This window comes from Agelaius phoeniceus, chromosome 1 (genome assembly GCF_051311805.1).
Source record: "Agelaius phoeniceus isolate bAgePho1 chromosome 1, bAgePho1.hap1, whole genome shotgun sequence".
In the NCBI taxonomy this organism is placed as follows: Eukaryota; Metazoa; Chordata; class Aves; order Passeriformes; family Icteridae; genus Agelaius; species Agelaius phoeniceus.
The window spans coordinates 123,972,303-123,991,247 of NC_135265.1; the positions used below are offsets into that span (position 1 = coordinate 123,972,303).

The 18,945-nt window shown below is 33.3% G+C and overlaps 1 long non-coding RNA gene across 1 annotated transcript in view; it reads left to right on the top strand.

Moving 5' to 3' along the window:
* LOC143695326 (uncharacterized) overlaps positions 1 to 18,945 on the top strand; it is a 58,154-nt gene that overhangs the window by 8,803 nt on the left and 30,406 nt on the right. The window contains exons 3-4 of the long non-coding RNA XR_013184422.1: positions 4,584 to 8,089; positions 10,663 to 10,851. This is a non-coding gene — a long non-coding RNA (uncharacterized LOC143695326). The remainder of the gene's footprint in view (positions 1 to 4,583; positions 8,090 to 10,662; positions 10,852 to 18,945) is intronic.

Sequence of the window (18,945 nt, forward strand, 5' to 3'; positions counted from 1 at the left end):
TCTTTCAAAGTTAATTCTTTCCATTCTTCATAATTAATAGATTTAAAAAACCCCTGAACTTTGCAACTTTAGATGAGCAGCTCTTTATTTTCAAATTTTTATTTTCTAAAAATGCCTGATTTGTGTGCCACAATTCTTTCATTTACCATGACACTTGCTTAACACCACAAGAAAAGCAGTGATCAAGGACATACATTGAAACAAGTTGAATCTTTCTTCCTGTTTTTGTTTGGGTTTTTTGTTTGTTTGTTTGTTTTAAATAGGAAGTTTTATAGCTGATGAAGAAGAAAACTCTAGGAAAAGAAATGTCATTGAGTGATGAAGACAACTGGAGACTTAGACACTTTCCTGTCCTTTCCTTCAGACACAATGAAAATACTAATTCTAAATTTTCTGAATATCCAGTGTGAAATGCTGCTGTCTGAACTGCAGCAGACTGAACTTTGCTAAGAACTACTGTAGCCAATGTTAATTTGCTTTGAACAGTTAAAAGTCTTTACAGAGAAGAATTAAGAAAAGGCATGAGAAAACAATGTTCAGTTGTGTCCTGTCTCTGACTGGGAGTTTGTGCCAAGGTCATTCTCATTGCATTTAGGACAATACCTCCTGAGCACATACAAGTTTTTCTGTCTCTGAGTGATTCAATAACTGCTAAACTTGCCTATGAAAAGGGGAAAGCTCTACAAGAAAGTCTAGAGACCAATTCCTTTTAGATCACCATGGAATAATGTTAGTTCAAACGGTTAGTTCAAAATAAAAGAGAAATTAATCTCTGTTCTCATATATCCCAATTGAGAGCTCTGATAGAAAGCATTTCACAATTTATTTTTGCTTAATGTGAGGCTCCTTATCTTCTTTTACCCCATGTTCCCAAATCCTTTTACTTCAGCTGCCTATGCATAAAATGATAATAGAGATGTATTCTCATATCATGGATGCTGATATTTATGAAGCACTCAGACACCATTGGTTTGAAAATCAGTGGTTTTATTTATGCTGTCTTTTTTGTTGTGTCACAATGTGAGCTGTGTTTCTCAGTTTAAGTCATGTAAACTGTTGTATAGAGACATTAGCTGTAGGTTGCAGATTCAGCATTTGCCATTGAATGGACTAGAATTTTGTTCCAGGGTGTTGTTTTGAGCTTAATTATTTTGTGCAGTGTCCATGATTTTTCAAAATAATTACATGAGTATTAATTTGTAGGTTTTGGAAACTCAGATAGAGTGAAAGGTATTTTTTCATCCATATAAACACTTGAATATTGTACTTTATACACTAAAAGATAAATTATAAGAAAGCAAAATGTTTAAGTATTTGTTCGCTAAGTGATAAAAGATATCATACAAGCTGGATGTTTAAGGAAGGGATATTAGCAAATCTAAAAACATGCAAATATGCTTACATAGGTTAGACAGACATTATTACACTTGGCAACATTAATTCTGATGTATTGGGAATGCTGAATATTTGAATTTGCCACACTAATGTTTTTTTAAAGTAAAATCAGCATCAGAGCCTGCTTCCAAGTCAAAGAGAGTTCAAGAGGCACCCAACTTAAAAGTAAAATTGGATTCACCTCTTTTATATGGATATTTTTCAGAAGGAACACCTGTGAAGGGGTTCCTCACTCGGTGTGCTGTATTTTCTGACTTAATCAGATCAGACTAAGATTTGGCAAGTAGTTTCCTTAGCAGGGAAGCCACAAGGTATCAAAAAAAAACCCAGGACAAGTAAGGGCCATAGCACAGCACTGACCTTAGGACACAAGAACTTTTCAGCAGAATGGATGTAGAACTTAGACAGATGATAGTGCACTCCCTCTCCATGCACATTCTTTCATGTATTTATTTTTTAATATCTTCCTTAGAAATATAATTTTCATTTACACATTTCAAGATAATTTGGCCTTGAGCAAAAACCCAGCAAGACAAATTTCAATCCAAACAGATGAAGCTGAGCAAAGCTCTAGGAAACTCCAAACCATGTCCAATAATGGAAAATTTTATGGTAGGTGGAAGAACGATAGACAACTGTAATGGCATCATGACAATCAATGAAGCTACAACAACTAAGGTTTTTTTATGACATCAGCTTGCTGAAACTGGTGAGTGTGCAGAGGATTTTTTGCTCATAGACATCAAATGAAATTGAAAATAACAAATTCTAATGAAGAAAATTTAACCTCGAGGTAAAAATAATACTGCCTTGCCTATACTTTTCAGAATTATATATTAGCGCTTCAAGGATAAGCATCATCAATATCATGCAAAAATTCAAAATAATTTTTTAAAGCTAGGTAATAATCTTGTTATTTTTCATGATTTTTTTTTGAAAATTGTAGTCAGAGATTTATAAGGAATAGACTTGAATTTGTCATCTATTGCTGTCTTCAATGCAATCTACAACAGCCAGCACTTTCTTCTAGAACCAAGAGGAGGATTGAGAGAGTGCCATAGTTCTGTTTATTTTACCTTTGATTTTCAATTAATTGATTTACATAAATTTGGAATTCCCTTTCAGAGTTGTCAGAATTCACAAAGGTAATCTACATTCTCTTTTTAAGTCTGATAACCCTTAAGATTACATGAGAGCCCTTCTTAAGGCTAAAATAACTTTTGTCCTGCAAAAAAAACACTTGAATGCTTTGAAGTAGAAACTTTTATCGTAGGACATGACAATACTGAGTCCATCCTTTTTGTTATAGATTTTTCACCAGATTTGAGTGTTTTATTGTAGATTGTAGTGTTGACAACTCTTAGCCCACTCAATTCCTATCAAAAATGAATGGAATTTTTCTGAGTGGCTTGGCTGATATTGTTTTGGTTTCATGGGGAGTTTGTTTGTTTGTTTCTTTGTTTGTTTTTTGTCTGCAGCTGTTGTGGCCCAGTTCTCTTGGTGCTTTAAGGGGAAGGTTGCTTGATTTACTCTGAGTGGCGCAAAGGAAAAACAACAAAATTCTTGGGTGGTTCAGTATCAAACTTTCACTTCCAAACTTTAGAATATTTAAGGTAAAACAAAGTACTCAGCAAATTTAAAATGTAGCCATTTTAGTTAGACAATCAATGATAAAAAGCAAAAAATTAACTTGCGAAAATGCATAAGACAAAAGGAGAAAAAGTGAAAGAAAGTATAAAAGTAGAAAGGTATAAAATCTCCACCTGTGGATCCAGAAATGAGACCTGATTGTTGAAATTTTGAGGTCTCTTGGTCAAAGCGATGTTGCAGTCCTGATCCACCAGGGGTGGGGGAAGCCTTCAGTTTGGAGTGAGTAAAATAGTTGCAATATTTAATACCTAATGATATTTCTGGATGAAAAAAAATTACAAATTTTAAAGAATGCATGAACAATAAATAGCTGTGGTGATAACATCTGTTATCTAGCAATTTACATTCGGAAATGTTATATTTTGCTAAGGATGTATAATTTAAGCCATTTTTTTTAAAGATTACTAGACTTTTGTATAGATGCGTGTGTATTTATGTATTTATTGGGGAATAAAACTGTTTTTTATAGATTGCGACTTTTGAGCACAAGATAGTGAAGTGTCTTGTCTTAGGTATCAGCAAAGATAAAAAGAACAATACCATTTGAATAAAGGAACATGAAAAAGACCAATTTATAACAGCAAATGAGTATGGGAATCCACAGGAACCACCTATTCTATAGAAACTCTATGTAGGAACTGAGAGTTCATGGGAAAAAAGGCAGTGTCTTTTTAAAATGTTTCTTTCTATGAGAAAGGGAACAGGCTACTTGGTGTTTTTTAAAGGGGGAAAATGCACACAGTTTGACAATATTTGCATTCTGTTTTACTCTACTGTATTTTTCTTGTCCACTCTGGAGGTTTGGATTAAATTCATATTCTATTGATAAAGCCATGTAAACTCAAGAAAACTTGTTTTCTCTGCCTCCCCTTCTCTGCATATGCACTTGTCTTTTTTGTTTGTTTATTTATTTTTACTTCTGACTCAACACAGCTGTGTAAAAATAGTGTAGTTTGAGTGCTTATACTTTTCATTCCTGTAATTAATACACAGGAAAGAAAGCATTGAGATAAGTGGAACAATACAATAAAATGTTGGTTTAAACGGGATACTTTTAGAAAAAGAAATATTTTGAAGGAATGAAAGCTTTTCCATCTAAATGATACCATGTAATCTAAACTGGTTTTAAGCTTAAAAAGCATGCAAATCACAGAAAAACTGGAAGAAGGGATTGGCTGGACACAAGAGAAACCCTGCCATTTGCAGGAGGAGCTTTTAGAAGAGCAGCCTCAGGTGAGAATTCTCCAGCTGGACTAGGGCTCAGAGAAAAAATTGATAAAAAACTATAGTACTCAGGTAATAGCCTCACTACAGTATATGAAATTGAAGTTTAATATTTGAAGTAATGTAAACGAATGCTCCTAGCTTATTATTCCACTAGAAAAGGAAATATTATTTAAATAACATTACCTGTAAAATTCACTTTCAGCACATGAGAGTTATTACTGAAAATATTTAGTCAACATGAAAGAACATTACTTCTTTTTAAATTCTTGTGGGTGGGAGTCATCTTGTCTAACTTTAGATTTCCACTTTAGGTGGAAATATGGGATGGAGGTCCCTAAGTTCCCTCTATGGTTGTTGGAGAACTTTATCAATTCAGAGAGTGGAATCAAGAGCTGAGCAAACATCAAACCAATCAAGCATTGGTTGCTAGTCTAAAAAAGTCTCCAGACAAACATTCAACCAGGCCTCCACTCAATGCAATGGAAGAATATGTATGCAGTCACACATAACCAAGTAAATACAGATGCACAAATTGATGATCTGGTGAGTTACCTTTTCCCAAAAATTCATTAATTGCTACAAATTATTTTATTTATTTATTTGTTTGCTATTATTACATGTTTCACAGGCATTAATACAGATCATTGCTCTGAAAAATAATATATAAATACAAGGATTTAAAAGGGAGTGATTTATGACATAGAGGAAAAAAAATTAAAATAATAGATGATCTTTCCTATGTCTGTGTCTTTTATTTTTTATATTTACAGTCATTTTTTCTCTTGTATTTGGGTTTGTTTGTTTGGCTTTGACAATGTTTTTTTTAATAGAAAAAAAAAGGATGGCAGAATGTAAGACATGAGAAAGTGGGCAAATAGAAAAAACAGTAGAATGACTAATACTCTTTTCCACCCTACTGTTACCATACCAAATCAATGTAGATTGACTATTTGCTGTATTATATCACTAAAGAAGTGTATTAATTCTGGAGCTTGACTGAACTTTGAACAGAAAGAATATAATAATTTTTATTTAACTGAAATTTGTTGCCACCTGTGAACCAGATGGTTGCAAAATGTTTCCATTGAAAATATTTAAACATTCAAAGGCAAAATAAAAAAGATAACAGGTTGGATAAAAGAAATATACTTTAGTTTATGAAGGTTTCACTACATGCAATTTCAGTAGAAATAGTAGTTGAAGAATTACTACACAAAATTTAAATTAAATTTTTCACTTATTTTTATGATGTTTTCTATTTCCAGTGTTTCTGGCATATAACCCATCAGGGTACTAAAAAAAAAAAAGATTATATACAGTAAATTTGTAGTCATTTACTTGAATAAGTGTTTCATAATGAGGTGATTTGAGAGAAAAGAAAGATTTAATGAAGAGGTAAATATGCAATGAAAATGAAATCAAGCAAGTGAAATAGTTAGTCATGCTAACACTTGGATTATCAATGTATCATCATGCTAATATTTTTATGCATGTGGATTCTTCCCGAATAGAGGCAGGTTGCCACTGGGAGCAACTGGTGCCACTAAGCTTCCAAATTAGTCAGTTCTCCAGCTAAGTAGCTTGGGAAGGTATGCTGAAGGTTTCATCTTTCTAAAGGCTCTATTTATTATCTTTACTTATGTAAAGTGTTCATTAGAAATAATTTTACATTGAAATATGGTAACTTTTTAGCCTCCTTTAATGCAGTCACGAGTCTTTAACTAGCAGACATAAAACTGCTTAATTCTGTGGATATTAATGGATTCATATGTCATAAAGCCAGAAGAAACAGTGTAATCAAGTCTCATATGTGACACAATACAGGACACAGGACTTCAGTGAATTAAATGGTACGTCATGTCTAAGTAAATGTGACTGAAATGGAGCATATTAAAATACAGCATACATTTTTTTAATACATTCTTGACTTTAAAAAGCCACTGAAACAGAATTTGTGACAATCCTTCATAGGTTCTCTCAATAAATCCAGCTTCTAAATACATGCAATATGTTGATTCTGAATCATTTTAGCCTCTTACTCAAAATGTCATATGAAACTTAATATAGAACTAAAGTCTATTATCTTTTAATCTTAATGAACAATACCTGAAATCTCTTAAAACCAATACAGCTCATAGCAGGACAAGCTGTGTTTACAGTACAGACCCAGTAATTTTTAGTATTTATATTAATCTAATTATATTAATCTACATGTGTTCTTTATATCTACAGCCAATACAAATTAGTATGGATTTATGATATCAGTCCTTCAATAGTTTGAGTGGAATAGATTAGTAAATGCCAGAGCGGAATTATTTGAATCTCACAGTTAGACCCAAAAAAGTATTATCAGAGAATTAGTAGAGCATTATAGTATTAGTTTCTACTTTTTGAAAAACCTCTCACAGTTTCTAAGACCATACAGCCTAAAAATGGTCTAGAATTTTTACTTTTAAGAGCTCTCCAAAAATTCTAAGGAGTTCTACAAAGGGAAGTAAAAATCTATATGTACTTCTGTGACTGCGAGAGTTTTTATACTAAACCACGTATTGTGAATTCCATTGTTACTTTTGATTTCTTAAATGTCTTCTTTTTTGATGGGGGAGAGATGCAGATGTGTGTAATGCCATTGAGCAAATTACATAAAGGATCTTATTTTTATACTCAAATTATTTTGATTAATTACATCCCACTTATTTTTCTTTCTCTTAAGATATTGTTTGTGCACATATGCACAGTGTCATATGAGTGTATCCATGCAAATCAATAAATCAATGTCCATGCTAGTGTCTATATACAAGTTGTCACATAAAATTTATAACAACTTTAGGACATGTTTGCACCTCAAAATATGGCTTGTTCAAGATTCCTCTTGCCAGAAGAATTACTAACTTCTAGTTTTGTTATTAATTATTACTCATGTGTTTTAAATTGATTGAACCAATCAAAACTAGAATAATTCATAATTTAAAAAATTAATTTTATTATTGGTTTAGTTTATCTGGGGGGGGGGTGTTTTTTAAAATGCTTCAAGGAATACTTTGGCAAACATAGTTTAGCATCTCCAACACTTTAATTTTCTCTGAAATTTCTGAGAAGAGTTCAACTTTTTTCTTCCAAGTCTAGTTCTAAACCCCATGTTTTTAAAGTCTTCATAAAGTAAATTTTAAATGTTCAGAAGTCTGGTAACTTAAAATAGCTTAACTTACCTTGCACCAGATTTTGCTTATCATGTTTTTGAGGACATTGCTCCATTACAGATTTCTAAGTCAGCAGTATTAAGATATCAAATGTTTCTAAGCAGATCAAATTACTTAAATGGCTAATTTGTTTATTTGTTTGTTTGTTCCTGGCAACAATGATTTACTGGTATAGTGATAATGAGAAGAGCATTTCACAGTGTTAGTATTCCATTTGAACTTATAAGTAATTTTCTGTCAACAGCATTATTAGTAAACTTCTGTGTATTATATTACTCAAATCTTATAAGTAACTTCAGATTTTAAACTGTATGGATTATATCTATCTAAAATAAGCAATATGTATCAAATTATTCTTTTTGATTTTGTTTCCCTTGAACAGAAATCTTCTGTCAAAAGTGAAAAGATCTTTACTTTTCTAGTGGAATTCCTTTTCATTTCTCTCATTGTTATGGATTCATAAGTAAGCAATTTCACATTTTATTACAAAATAAGTAGAGGCAGGTGTCTAGAAGATGGGGAGAATGGCATACTCAATTTCCTTGTGGCATATATTAAAGTTTTAGGAACATATTTGCCTGGCCTTCTGCTGGATTTCGTCAAACTTCAGCTGATGGGTAAGTAAGCATCGTATAAACATTTTCTTTGTTGTACCAAAGTTTAACTTGTCTTCATTCAGACTTAATTTTTGCATATAGTTGAGTGTTGTTAGCAACCAATATAGGAAAAACCAAACTGTCAATAAGAAAAGGCAAACAAAGCATAAAAAAGCCAGACATTGAGTTACATATTGTTTTAATACTGAATAAGCTATATCTAATAAAAAGTTCCATTGGCTTCCTTGTTGGTATTTAGTGTTACTGTTACTTTAACAATAGCTATTATATTGCAAACTTTTTTTTATGGTTGCTGTAAGACCATAAGTTTTACACATCTTCTAACTGCTCTATTTCTTTGAAACATAGCTTTATCTTTTGAAAGGATAATATACCTAAGTTACACCAGTAAGCTGGCTGCAGGTTAAAATGAATTCTATTCAAGGTGATGTAACTACCTGTACAAAGTGGAATTAAGGGTATATGATCCACTTTTGCTTCATTGCATGCTTAGTGTTGTTGTGCAATTTAGGTTTATAAAGACGCTTCTGAGTGAGCACCAAAAAAAGAGTCTGAAAGTCATGGCTATGAAGACTCTTCCTTTAATTTCTCCTTATTATTCTTTAATCAGAACTATTGCTTGTGAGTCATGTGAGACCAATCTCCAAAATGCATGCCAATGAATAATTTACTCCTGATTTGGTACAATCTCAGGAGTCATTCAGGAAACCCACATGATGTATGCTACTAAGTGGCAACCTGAATGAGGGATGCATGCTCCTGCTCTGCCATTTCTGCTCACATAAATTTTAACTTCTAAATCTAAAATACTTTATAGATTATCTTTTCATTTAATTTATACTTCCCTTAATTCCTCAATAATTGTTCTCTTTTCCAGATTAATTTTAGGAAATCTGTAGACAGCTCCATGCAAATGCCTTGCCTCAAAACGGAAATTTCTGGAATTATAGCCTCTATATACTTAGACACCTGGCATTCTATGTACAGTATCTATTCTACAAAAATTTATGTTTATGTGAATTGGGATGTAGAATAGTTGATGGTTTTTATGTTATATCACTTAATGACTTTTATCTTCTAGGTCAAATATAATTGAAAAAATATCTCAGTCTTGCTAAATTGACTTTACGATGCAAAAGGTAACTACACAATGAAGTAATGCTAATTTGGAGAAAACATTATGATATGAGAGGAACTTGAGAGGAAAACCATGTAGGCTAGTACCACTTACCTCTTTCTATGCTATCAAGGTGTGCACACAATTTCTGTTACACTTATGTATTTAGAAAAGATCACATTCCAGTAAGGTTATAGCTGCTGGAACAGTTCCACAACCATTGTGAAAATTAAAGAATTGAAGTATACAATTTCTATTTCATTTTTCATCATCCATATTAAATATGCTTATAGATGGCAGCCAGATAATATTTTATATGAGGGAAAAAGCCCTAAGTTTTCAAATATATCATCCATATGTCTGATTTTTAATTTCCTTTCTTTGAATATATTTGCCAATAAAATATCCAGTGAATTTGACAAAGTCTTTTTATTTTTGGGGAATATTAGGTCATGCTTGCGGGTGGGGAAGAGAAAAGGATGAGAAAATGTTATACATTGAGAAAACATTATGATTTCATGCTATGTGTTCTGATGCAGAAAAAAATCCAAAATTGTCTAGTTCCATGCATTCAGCTAGATTTAGGAAAAGGTCTTTAAAAATAGAAATTGAAGTAATCGTGCATATGCATACATATAATGTTTATGTACCTTTCCTGCAGAAGAAAATGTGCATTAATATTCACATTTGACATCCAAGGTATGTTGAAATTATTAAAATATTCAATTAGCAGGAGGGAAGGAAATGTCATATTTTGATATTCAGGAACCTCTAGATAGCCATAAGAAACTGTAAAATTATGATATTTTACAGGAGGTCAGAAATTACAGACTATGACCTTGTGCCTATTTTAGTGTGAAGAGTCTGTTTAGTCATCAAATAATGAGGAAATGGACCTCCTACAAAAAGATCAGTTAAGATCCACTGAGATTTGCTGCATGCAGTGCTTCACTCTTTTCTTCAAAGAAACGTATTTTAAGGACTGAGTTTTATGAATAATTATTAAAAAGGCTGTAAGGGGCCATTTAATACATAGGAGTATATATATGTAATATAGCATGAAGAATCCTGAACTCCTTTGGAAAAGAATATTCAGGATTTAAAAGGGCATAAGTTTTTGAGAAGATAACTGTATGTTCATAGAGTGATAGAATCACAGAGTGGTTTGGGTTGGAAGAGACCTTAAAGATCACTTACTTCCAACCCTGTGTGATGGACAAGGGCACCGGCCATTAGACAGGTTGCTCCAAGCCCCATCCAACTTTTCTTTGAACCTTCTTAGGGATAGAGCAACCACAACTTCTCTGGGCAACCTATTCCAGTGCTTCACCACCTGCACAGTAAAGAATTTTCCCTTGATGCATAATCTAAACCTACTCTATTTCAGTTTGAAGCATTTCCCCCTTATCCTGTGACCACATGCCCTTGTAAAATGCCCTTCTCCATTTTTTTGTAGGTCCCCATTAGGTACTGGAAGGCCACAATTAGGTCACCCTGAGGCCTTTTGTTTTCCTGGCTCAACAAACCCAAGACTCTCAGGCTCTCCTCACAGAAGAGGTGCTTCCATTCCTTTAATCATCCTGGAGGCCCTCCTCTGGACTGGCTCCAACAGGTCATTGTTCTTCCTGTGCTATAAGTTGACAAGGTAAGGCTTTTGTTTCACCTTATAGCACTGTGTAATCATTTTACATAAAATGTTGCACACAGTTACAAAAAAAAAAAAATATCACTGCTGACGACTCAGTATTTGCAATTAGGAAAAAGCAGAGAATATATTAAGTTTCATAGCTATTGACCCTTTATATATATATATATATATATATATATATATATATATATATATATATATATAAATTATTTATTTATTTATTTATTTATTTAGAGAGAAAGACTGAGGAGTAGATGATTAGCTGTTTAGTAAAATAAAAGGTTAAAAGGTTCAATGGTTTTAATACAAAATCCATTCTCATTGAATGTCCAGTAATTCTACAGTCTTTTCCTCTACTTAATTTCTATGCTTTCTTCTCTCTTATCCATGATCCTTTCTCATTTCCCTCTTTTAAAACAATCTGTGAGGTTTTCTATTATTTAATTACTTAATTTCAGACTTTCAGAGTTTCCAACTTTCCCAATTCCAACTGCCTCACATCTTTCTGGCTAGAGCATCAGGCTGAAAATTTTCTGAGGTTTCTGTTCTACAAGGGCAGAGTGGTGTAAGAAGTTTGGGTTATTGTTCCCATTCTGAATATGCTATGTGTATCTTAACTATCCTTGTAGCCATCCATACTGAATGACAGTAAGAAAACAGGGAGAAAAAGGGAGCTTTTTATTTTTTACTGAGCCATTCAAAATTTTGCCTACCAAATTTAGGAGGCACAAATCATGTTTTGAAACAAATTCAAAATTTTATAGTAGCTCTGAAGGTCACAAGATATCTCGTGTTAGTCAAATTGTATAGAACAATCAGTCAAAGGAAAGTCTTTGTCAGTGCTCCTGAATCAGTAGGGACAAAAGACATTAGATGTTTCTTTAGAGGTTCTTAAAGATATCTATACTGTAATATCATGTTCTACATTGTTATACTAATAATTTGGCTATAGATTTGCAGCAAACATTTGTTCCTTGTTCAACACTTCTAATCAATTTAATTTCTCTGTTTTGTTTTCTGTGTTGCACTTCCCTTCATTCAGTCATTCTCTCCAAATCTTTCCTTAGATTTTTCCTAGTCCTCCTTACTTCAGGAGGTCTACCATGGATTTGCACTGCACAGTGTATTTAATGACTTATTTGAAGATATGGCAGTGTTAAAGTGTAGTGCAGAAAGACTTGAGCTTCATTTTTACTAAATTAATTACTCCATTTCTAATTGAAGCCTATACAGAATATTTTCAATTCAGTAATAACTGTAAATCATAACTCACATCCTCTGAAAAATAAAAAAATGTGTGGGGAAAGTTCTTGCATTTTATTCTGTATTGCAACTGCTATCCTGTGACTGGAACCCAAACAATTTGATTTCAATCTTAGCAACGTATCCCCGAGTGCTACATTAGAGACATTCTTCTATCTCTAATGTTGATGAACCTAAAAATTAATGTTATGAATGCTTTGATTTTTATTCAAGAAGTCTGGTTTTTAGGCTGATGGCTCACATCTGTGCAAAGAAAATAGTTTCAACACCTGCAACATCTTTGCAAGCGAAGGAAGAGATCTCTTGTTGTCTGTTGTAACCAAAGATGCCAGAATTTCTGCACAATAACAAAACCTTTGTTCTTTTCTTCTCAAGCTCTGCTTCTTGCTGTGCACATATAAATTTTATCTCCTCTTCTCAGCACTAGAAGGCTCAGACACTGAATTCTGTGTGAAAATGAATAAACTGACTTTATACTCGATTCCCATGACAGAAATAAGGGCACTGGGGACTGTAGGACACACAAAAAAAATATTTCCAGTGGCTTTCCAAATCTCACTATAGCTAAGTTTCTATGTAACTTTTAGACACTGTATTTAAAGGGAGTGAAAATAATTTTGCTACTGATGTTGACTTTTCCATATTAGAAGAAAGTACTATGTATGTTTGACATAATTCTAATAATAGAAAAACTTATTTCTTCTTTCTGTTATTGGAAATTGTGTTTCCATTCTTTCATTTGTGTGACAGCTGTAAAGCATACTTTATCTTTAATTACTTTCAAGGGAAAGAGGTGAGCTATTTGCTCTGTTTCAGGTTTTGATATTTCAGTGTTAGAGGAAACGAAGAACCATGAGTAGAATAATTTACTTCACTCCTATTTACAAAATCCTGTCTTCTTTTTTTCAAAATTTATTACTTTTTTCTGTGATTAAGTGTTCACTATTAAAGAAAATATGTTTTAAATTGCTAAACCTAATTACAGAAACATTCTGCAAATATGCTTAGGCATCAAATAACTTTCCAATGACATTCTGATATTCTTGACATTCTGATATTGGTTATTCTTTTATTTTTAAAGGATTTGTGTTCAGTCTGGATGTTTTATTTATTATCTTGAAATATATTTATTGTTATAAGTAGTCTAAGCTGAGATAAAATCCCCTTGATTTAGATTTTAAATAATAACTGGTTTGTTTTAAAAAAGACTTGCTGACTGACTTGACTAATTTATTATTTTTTACTTAAAATAGTCACAGAAACTCAGCTGCACTATAGATCCGTAGCTGGGATTTGGTAGAGATTCCATTTTGCCAGAGAGGAAAGTATAAACCCATGCTTTAATGTAATCTTAATGACGACTCTTTCAATAATTTCTCTGTATGCTCAAAGCTCTTTTGATGTTGTTGTTTTTGTTGTTGATTTTTAGGTACTAGCTGTCCACTAAGCTGTGGAGCTTGGCAGTAAGGGACAGAATTGCCATCCTTTTCTTGTATAGTCGAAAGATGTAATTGATAGGACGCAATGAATCCCTGATTTGTTTGGAAAATTTAGTTCTTTTCCTGTCTCACCCGCTTTGGCATTAAAGCGTGTAAGCCCATCTATTCTGTTGTTGTAAGTCCGAGGTTTTGCAGGTGTAAATCCATCTGATTCTAGAAGTGGTTTTAAAGTTTTATGCTCTACTATACAGTGATAATTCTTAGGTAGTTGTCACAATGTCAATTGCTCCAGCTGTTCTGAAGTCTTTCCAGAGTCACAGACAAGTACATTAAATTTAATTGATATGGAAATACTTTTCACCAGCTACATAACTCACTCTTTCAGATAATGTAAAATAAAAAAAGCCCCAAAATTCATAGTGAAGCTTTACTGAAAACTCATCTGTGCATCCTTTTATGTGAATGGGCAATGTCCACCTGTTTTTCAATATTCCAAGCAAGACTGTGGTATTGTTAAAGACTGATGTGTTCTCCATATCTAAACCATTTATATTAATAAAATAAATTTAATATAATACTTAGGAGTGTGCATATATGTATATATGTGTATATATATCTATATCTGTTCTATTGTTTCTATCTTCTAGTTATGTAAAAATTAGGGTCATTAAGACAGTAAAACCTGATTAGGTTGTCCCAATGCCCTGACCCGATATAATTCTATGCTTTCCTCCCTCTGTGATCTCTGGTTCTTTTCTGGCTTCCGTAACCCATTTGTTTAAATAAACCCATTTGTTTAAATAACCTGAGTAGAGCTGTCAACTTTTTCTTGGTACACTACTATCTTTAGGTTCGCTCTTGATGTAATCTCATAATTTTCTCTTTGTGCAACATGGCAAAAATTAGAAGGATGGAGGAAGTATAAAATGTACCTCTTTCCTCACATCTGCAAATGGGAAATGAGATTCTAAATTGAGTCTGGGTGGAATGAAGTTAACTTTCTTCATGGCAACCCATACGATGCTGTGATGTGCATTTGTGGCTAAAAGTGTTGATAACACAGTAATCATTTATCTATTGCTCAGCAATGCACAGCACCAAGGCTTTCTTTTTTCATCTCATGTTCTTTCAGAATAAGTAGGCTTGGGGTGGACAAGAATTTGAGAGTGAACATAGCTGAGACAACCAAACTCACCAAATGGATAGTAAGTAATGGATAGCTTAATACTGTAAGCTGTCATGCTCAGCAGTAAGAAGCTCAGGGAAAATAGTAAGAAGAGGGAAGTTCGCGATTGTGGTCTTTGTCTTTCCAAGCAACTGTTAAGTATGCTAAGGGTCCTACTTCCCAGGAAGCAGCTGGACATATGCTTACTAACAGGAAGAACTAAAAGAAATTGTTTTTCTGCTTTGGTCACCTAAGTGTTTTTTGCCTAATTTATTGAGCTGGCATTATCTTGATCCACACACCTTCTTGCCTTCCTTCTGTTTTGATCCCATCCTGTGGAAGATGGGAGGGAGCAAGAGCCAGGCATAGTGTCTGGCAGGGATTAACCCACCACAGACTTTACATGGGCAGACAGGGAGACTGCATAAATGTAAGGACACAAACAAAAACACACATAGGTATGGATAAATGGATTGGTGTTGAGTTTATTCTACAGTTTTTGAAATAGCTTGGTAATGGTATAGTGTGAAAAAAAATCACATAATAAATTAATATCTATAGAAATGAGAACACATTTTTTCCATCTGAAAAAAAAATTAAAAATATTTATAGATCTCTCTTTGCATAAAAAAATCTGTGACCTGAAAAGGGCACTTGTTCACACTGTTGGTATGAGGCTTAGATCAATATCTTTTAAGTAGCTAGAGAATACCTCTAACCTTTTGGAAATAAAAATCCAATGGAAGTTTCCTGTGGTGTTTATCTTAAAAACAGAGGTAGGAGATTAACAAAGCAAACAAATCAGAAAATACTCAAAATGTCCGACCACATGCTCCTTAACCATCAGAGCACACATATATCTTAAAATATGTATGCATTATATGTGCATTTACTATACTACCAAAAATGTTTTTCTTCCATGTGTTCTTTTGTGTTAATAGAATGGAAATTTGGAGGAGAGGTGAAACCTGTATGACATATCTGTCAAAATATTCATTACAAACAAAACTCTTCACACTTTTTAACAGTAGATGTTATTTTATGCAGAAGTTTTGATGTCAGCATGATTATCTCTTTGTCATTCCTAGTTTGTAAGTACTCTTTTTGCCTAATTTGACAGCATTCATTCTTCTTCTGTAACTTTTTAAATGTCTATTCCTTCAGAAAAGCTAGCATTCTGTTGTCAAGTAGATTTTTACAGTAGTAGGTAAATCATCACTGACCTTTTCTAGATTGTCTGCAATGTCCCTTATTTGACATGATTAACACTATGCAATTTATTGATCATATTGTATTTTATTTCATTTTAGCTTTTATTATGTTCTGCATAGTAATTAAAGTGAAGCTTATGTTGTAAGTATAATTTTTCTCTCACAATAATTTAGTCCTGATGTATACTTTTTTCTTTTTTTTTTTCCATTCACTCTAATTTCTTTATTATTTTTTGGAATTAGGAAGTCATTAAAGAAGATGGCGAGAGACATAAATATGAAAATCATAGAATCTTAGAATCATGGAACAGTTTGAGTTTGAAGACATCTTTACTGATCATCTAGTTCAAACTTCCATTACAATAAGCAGGGACATCTTAAACTACAAGAGGTTGCTAAGATTCCCATCCAATCTGACCAGTAATATTTCCAGTGATGGGATATACACCACCTCTCTGGGCAACCTGCTCCAGGGTCACACCACCCTCATTGTAAAATATACTTCCTTATATCAAATCTATGTTGACCTTCTACATGCTTAAACCACTACCTCTTGTCCTATTGCAGCAGACCCTGAGAAAATGTTTGTCCCCATCTCTCTCAAAAAGTTCTTTTAAGTATTCAAAGGCTGCAATGCGGTTTCCCCAGAGCCTTCTCTTCTGCAGGCTGAACAACCCCAACTCTCTCAGACTTTTCTCATACAAGAGATATTTCATCCCTCCAATCATCTTCATGGCTCTCCTCCAGATTCACTCCAACAAGTACTTATCATTCCTGTGCTGAGGACATCAGAGTTGGATTCAGTATTCCAGGTGAGGTCTCCTAGGAATGAAGGGGAAGAATCACCTCCACAGACTTGTTGGCCACCTCTTCTCCTGATGCAGCCCAGGATATGGTTGACTTTCTGGACTGCAAATGCACTGCTCACTCAGGTCCACCCTTTCATGCCCCAGGACCCACAAGTCCTTCTCAGCAGGAATGTTCTCAATTCTCCAGCCTGTAAAATTATTAAATTTGATCTTCATAAGATCCATTAGACATCCTCTATGCACGAGTTATATTGCCTAGCTGAAAAGCTAGCATAGAAAATTGTTATGATATTTTCTCAGTGTTTTATTTTGGGACATTATACCTTAAAGTTGTACCATCCTGAAAAGTAAAAATTGAATCAGGGTTAGAAACTGGAAATGGACATATCCAATATTGTGTATGAAAAAGCAAATGCAGGGAAACAATTTTTGAGCTCAGGAAAATAAGTTTTTGAGCTTTATTTGACAAAATGGCTCAGCATAGCTTAAAACAGTATGAGAGGAGTTCTGAAATGGCACCTGTCTGCTTATCCATTTATAATATTGACAGAGCATAGATTTGTAGTATGCAGAGTTGACAATTTCCAACCAGATGTTGAAGCACTGATCTACATGACAGGAATTGTGATCATTAGTTGCCATGCTTGAAAAGGATGTGGATAGATTCAATGTGGTTAGGTGCAATCAGTCCTGAAATTAATGCATAAATGGAAGAGACACTTTTTCATTATTGCCTACTTTGGGGGAAACAGTGGGTGCACTACTGTCAGAGTTCAGACTGATAGATATTGATACAAATCATTTTTATATGATCTGCCTATTTATTAGAATTGCTTTTCTGCTCTCTATATGGAAGTCCATGATGCATTACATTCTGAACTTCCTAATGTTCAGATTGCTGTTCTCATCGCAAGAAATAATGAAATGGATTCATTACTTTATTCTTAAAATATTCTGATTTATTTTAGGTTATACCTTCTTCAGGGATTTCATATACCCTTTTGTTGTCTAGTTCATTTATTTTATTGTAGATGTGAACATATTATACATATTTTGAGGACAAAAAATTTCAACAAATATTTTTAGATTATTCATGCACATAAACGAAACAAGGACAAGGACATGAGAAGATACAAATTCCTATTAATGTTTTCAGTATTGATAAACTCAATATTATTAATGTAATGATGAAAAGAGAGGAATTAAGATGACAGGCAACTGCTTTTTTAGTTGCATCTATACAAAAGAAGCAATCTTTTGGGTATATTTTTAAATTTTCCTTTGAAATTATGTTTTGCAGAACATGGTTCTCTCACTTTGAATTTAGAAATGAAAGTTCAATTAAATAATAATCTATTAGTACCTCAAATTTTGCATATGTGGGGGATTCTACTTTACGTATTTATCTTTTGAATTCAGAAGATGAAACTGTGAAAGCTGAAAGAAACCACAGTGAGTTCTCTGGACACAAAGATAATAAAAGGAAATTAACACTACTACAGTGATACAAACTATCTGATTAAAAATGATTTATTAGTCTAAGCCTGCAGCACTACTCCTGGGCTTCAGGCCAGTATCCCTCTGGAGAGTTATACTTGTGGAGGAAAAGAAGAAAACATATCCTTCACTGCTAATTTTAAAAATATATCAAACTATTTTGAAGTTGAATATATGATTAGAACACTAAAAGTAAGAGTAGGAGGACAAAATGCTGGTAAGATATACAAACACAAATGTGCCATTAATGTAAGCCTGAGAACAACTGACCTCTTTGGTATATTCAAATGGGTTTGGGTGCTTGAACTTTACCTTCATCTCTACATTATTTTTAGAGAGAGAATTGTACATGCATTTCTTTAAAATTCCTCCTATGCCTTATTTCAAATGTTGAATATTTGGGTTATTACCCTTTATCTCTCTTGCTACTTTAATAATGCTTCTTTTGTCATGTCATCTTAGATCTGTACAGACTTCATTTTTTAGCTTTTTTATTTGCTTGGAGTCTGTTCTGTGACAGGTAAGGTGTTTTTCTTTGTATAACTTCGTGAAGTAAATACCTGCTTAGAAATACTTCCTGAAAATAATAATTGCAAATGAAGCCAGGAAGTCAGCTTCCTCCAGGGCCCAATTTAAATGCCTCTAACACATACGTGGGGAATAAACAAGAGGAGTTACAAAACCAAGTCCACCTGCAGGGCTATGAT